Below are 5591 nucleotides of genomic sequence, written 5' to 3' on the forward strand. Positions count from 1 at the left end.
CCAAAATCCTTTTTATCTGGCATTAATTTGGAACCGCGTGCATCTAAAGCGCCCTTTACTAAAATCAATGTAGTTGTATGCAAACCTAGAGCAATAGCATGATGAACCAAGAAATCCCCAGGTCCTATTGTTAAGAAAAGTGAATTACTATTCTCATTAACAGCATTCAACCATCCGGGCAACCATAGGCTTCGACCCGCATTGAAAGCGGGGCCATTCGTTGAAGATAAGAGTATATCGAACCCATATGTCGTCTTGCCATGAGCAGATTGTATCCATTGGGCAAATATAGGTTCGATCAAGATTTGCTTTTCTGGAGTACCAAAAGCAAGCATGACGTCGTTATGAACATAAAGGCCCAAGGTATGGAATCCTAGAAAGAGGCTAGCCCAACTTAAATGAGATATGATAGCTTCTTTATGGTCTAACATTCTTGCCAATACATTATCCTCATTCTGTTCCGGATTGTAATCCCTAATGAAAAAAATAGCTCCATGAGCAAAAGCCCCTGTCATGATGAACCCTGCAATATATTGGTGATGAGTATATAAAGCAGCTTGAGTAGTAAAGTCTTGTGCTATGAATGCATAAGGAGGTAAAGAGTACATATGTTGAGCTACTAAGGAAGTAATAACCCCTAAAGAAGCTAGAGCAAGACCTAACTGAAAATGAATCGAATTGTTGATTGTGTCATAAAGGCCCTTATGCCCACGCCCTAATCGACCCCCCGGAGGAGTATGCGCTTCTAAAAGATCTTTAATACTGTGCCCAATTCCGAAGTTAGTTCGATACATGTGACCGGCAATGAGAAAAATAAATGCAATAGCTAAATGATGGTGAGCCATATCGGTCAGCCACAAACTTTGTGTTTGTGGATGGAATCCCCCAAGAAGAGTTAGAATGGCAGTTCCCGCTCCTTGAGCGGTACCAAATAAATGATTACTCGAATCAGGGTTTTGGGCATAAAGATTCCATTGACCCGTCAAAAGGGGTCCCAACCCCTGGGGATAGGGTAATACATCTAAGAAATTATTCCATCGAACGTACTCCCCCCTGGATGCGGGAATAGCAACATGAACTAAATGTCCTGTCCAAGCCAAAGAACTTACCCCGAAAAGTCCTGACAAATGATGATTGAGACGAGATTCCGCGTTTTTGAACCACGAAAGGCTTGGTTTCCATTTGGGTTGTAGATGTAACCAACCCGCTATTAAGGACAGCGTAGAAAGAAATAATAGAAAAAGAGCTCCAGTATAAAGATCCTCATTGGTGCGTAATCCTATTGTATACCACCACTGATAAACTCCAGAATAAGCAATATTCACTGGACCAGCAGCACCTCCTCGAGTAAAGGCTTCCACAGCGGGTTGACCAAAATGAGGATCCCAAATCGCATGAGCAATAGGTCTTACGTGTAAAGGATCCTGTATCCATGATTCAAAATTTCCTTGCCAAGCTACATGAAACAGATTTCCGGACGTCCATAGAAAGATTATTGCTAATTGCCCAAAGTGAGAAGCAAAAATGTTCTGATAAAGACGTTCTTCAGTAATATCATCATGACTTTCGAAATCATGTGCGGTAGCAATACCAAACCAAATACGACGAGTAGTGGGGTCCTGAGCTAAGCCTTGGCTAAACCTGGGAAATCTTAATTCCATAATGCCTTTCAAATCCTCCTAGCCACTATCCTACTGCAATAATTCTCGCTAAGAAGAATGCCCATGTCGTGGCAATTCCACCCAGAAGGTAATGGGTTACTCCTACAGCGCGTCCTTGTATAATGCTCAAGGCTCTAGGCTGAGTAGCAGGAGCAACTTTTAATTTGTTATGAGCCCAAACGATAGATTCAATGAGTTCTTGCCAATAACCACGGCCGCTGAATAAAAACATTAAACTGAAGGCCCAGACAAAATGAGCACCTAAGAAAAAAAGACCATATGCAGATAATGAAGAACCATAAGACTGAATGACTTGCGATGCCTGTGCCCACAAGAAATCTCGAAGCCACCCATTAATCGTAATGGAACTCTGTGCAAAGTTTCCCCCTGTAATATGAGTTACCACCCCTTGATCACTTATAGTACCCCAAACATCCGACTGCATTTTCCAACTGAAATGGAAAATGACTACCGAAATTGCATTGTACATCCAGAATAAACCTAAGAAAACATGATCCCAGGCGGATACTTGACATGTTCCCCCTCGGCCAGGCCCATCGCAAGGAAAGCGAAAACCTAGATTTGCTTTATCGGGTATCAAACGGGAACTCCGAGCAAATAAAACACCTTTCAAAAGTATTAATACAGTCACATGTATGGTAAATGCATGAATGTGATGGACTAAAAAATCTGCGGTTCCTAATGGAATAGGTAACAAAGCCACTTTGCCACCTACTGCTACTAACTCGCCGCCTCCCCACGTTAAGCTAGTACTTGTTGTTGCACCAGGAGCTGTTACGCCAGGCGCAGTAGCATGGATATTTTGTACCCATTGAGCAAAGATAGGTTGTAATTGTATGGCAGTATCCGAAAACATATCTTGTGGACGGCCTAAAGCACTCATGGTATCATTATGAATGTACAAGCCAAAACTGTGAAAACCTAGAAATATACATACCCAGTTAAGGTGGGATATGATTGCATCGCGGTGTCTAAGGACGCGATCTAATAGATCGTTGTATCGAGTAGTTGGATCATAGTCTCTTACCATAAAAATTGCTGCATGTGCAGCAGCACCGACTATTAGAAATCCGCCAATCCACATGTGGTGTGTGAACAAGGAAAGTTGTGTACCATAGTCAGTAGCTAGGTATGGATAGGGAGGCATAGAATACATATGATGAGCTACAACAATGGTTGTAGAGCCTAGCATAGCTAGGTTAAGAGATAATTGAGCATGCCATGACGTTGTTAAGATTTCATAAAGACCCTTATGGCCTTGTCCTGTAAATGGGCCCTTGTGAGCCTCCAAAATATCTTTAAGTCCATGGCCAATACCCCAATTGGTCCTATACATATGACCTGCGATTAGGAAAAGAATAGCAATAGCTAAATGATGGTGCGCAATATCGGTCAGCCAGAGACCACCGGTTACTGGATCTAGTCCTCCGCGAAAAGTCAGAAATTCTGCGTATTTGGACCAATTTAAAGTGAAAAAAGGGGTTGCTCCTTCGGCAAAACTAGGATAAAGTTGAGCCAAAAGGTCCCGATTCAAGATAAATTCATGAGGAAGTGGTATCTCTTTAGGATCCACCCCAGCGTCAAGAAATTGGTTAATTGGTAAAGATACATGAATTTGGTGCCCCGCCCAAGAAAGAGACCCAAGTCCTAATAATCCCGCTAAGTGGTGATTCAACATGGATTCTACATCTTGGAACCAGGCCAATTTGGGAGCGGCTTTGTGATAATGGAACCAACCAGCAAAAAGCATTAACGCTGCAAAAATCAATGCACCAATTGCAGTACAATAGAGTTGTAATTCACTAGTTATTCCAGATGCTCGCCAAAGCTGAAAAAAACCAGAGGTTATTTGGATTCCTCGGAAACCCCCGCCTACATCACCATTCAATATTTCTTGCCCTACTATAGGCCAAACTACCTGAGCACTGGGTCCAATGTGAGTAGGATCACTTAGCCATGCTTCATAATTGGAAAAACGGGCGCCATGAAAGTACATGCCACTCAACCAAAGAAAGATAATGGAAAGTTGCCCGAAATGAGCACTAAAGACTTTTCGAGAAATCTCCTCCAAATCACCAGTATGACTATCGAAATCGTGAGCATCAGCATGTAGGTTCCAGATCCAAGTGGTAGTATCAGGGCCCTTAGCTAGTGTTCTTGAGAAATGGCCGGGTCTGGCCCATTCCTCAAAAGATGTTTTTACAGGATCCCTATCCACAACAATTTTTACTTCTGGTTCCGGCGAACGAATAATCATTAAGTCCTCCTCTTTCCGGACAAGACATACAAAGAGACCCGCCAACTGTCTTTTTAGTGAATCTTTGAAAGATATATATTTTGAAAGATAGATTTTGAAAGATAGATTTTGAAAGATAGATATTGTGATTAGTTCTTTTCTTTACTATCTACCATCCTTCTATTTTTTTTTTAGTTATTCACTGGAGCAATTATATATTGAAGTCAATCCGAGGCAAGTGTTCGGGTCTATTATGACATAAAGATTAGGTGCCTAACGGACATTGTTTATCTTGAAAAACAAATATTTCTCGACGTAAGAAAAAAATCTTTTTTATTTTTAATTTAAGAAACTAGTGTATTTTTTTTGAGGGCATAAGCTCCTATCTATATCTACTTTCCTTGAGCATAATATAGGGTTTTTTATTTGATTCTAAATTCCAAGATAACTCATTAGAATTATTAATAAGATGGTCCTAATATATTAGCAATATTTAGATTGCCCCCTCTTTTTATTCACTTTATTACTTCTATTCTAGACCCTATCCCTATGGTTTATTCTTATGAAATATCATATAAAATAGAAGGTATAAGAAATGGATATAATGAAATTCTTGATTCGATCTTACGACCTAATTTATTTGATTAATGGATCAACAACCAAACCACCCATTTTATGAAAAAGAAGGAGCATGGTCTTATTCAAATTCAAAGCGCTTCGTAATCTTCAACCAGTTCTGTGCTTCAATATAATTTCCCGGAGTAAGCGCTATAGCTTGTTTCCAATATTCAGCAGCTTGATCAAACCAAGCTTCCGCAATTTCCGAATCACCCTGTAGAATGGCCTGTTCTCCTCGGTCGGAATAGGAAGTTCCTTCCCTTAGAACCGTACTTGAGAGTTTCCTACCTCATACGGCTCAGAAATTGCTATCTGAATTTCCCCTATCTTAACTGAATTCGATTTATCAAAAATCGATCCAATTTGTTCTTGGGTTAAGCAGAAGAAATTAATTACCTAAGTTTCAAACCCTAATTTTTATCAATAATCAGTTTGATCTTTTTTCCCACCTTCAGAAGAATGAAGCATAGATAGATATAGAGCCTTCGTTCAAATTTTCTGAAAGGTAACTATCCCGGTTTCATATATGAAATCTCTATAGAATCCTTGAAAAAGACTTTTTTCCATAAGAAAGAAAAAAGAACTTACTATCTTTGGGATCTGATACTACACCGCTGCTTAATCCCTTAGTGGATCGGCTCTATTACATAAGCGGATTCCTAAATTTTGCCCCATATCATGGGATAAGTAAGCAGTTTTTTTTAGTTGTATCGACCCAGTCGCTCACTAATTGATCTTTACGGTGCTTTCTCTATCAATTTGAGAAACTTTATCCATAGAGTAGTAGTATAGGCCATACTTTCTTCGTTTTTTGATTCTCGTGAAGTGTCCTTCCTTCCTACAGCTGATAGGGAAAAATCGTTGTTTTTACGATCCCTATGTAGAAAGCCCTTTTTTTCTAGTATTTACTAGAAAATTTGATCCTCTCTTTTTTTTTCTTTCTATAGTGGAGATAGTCGCACGTAATGACAGATCACGGCCATATTATTAAAAGCTTGCGGTAAGAAGGGGTTTCGTTCTAGTGCCCGGAAATAATATTCCAAAGCCTTTGTATG

Source organism: Triticum urartu, chromosome 6A (genome assembly GCF_056163025.1).
Source record: "Triticum urartu cultivar PI428250 chromosome 6A, HENAU_Tu73, whole genome shotgun sequence".
Lineage (NCBI taxonomy): Eukaryota > Viridiplantae > Streptophyta > Magnoliopsida > Poales > Poaceae > Triticum > Triticum urartu.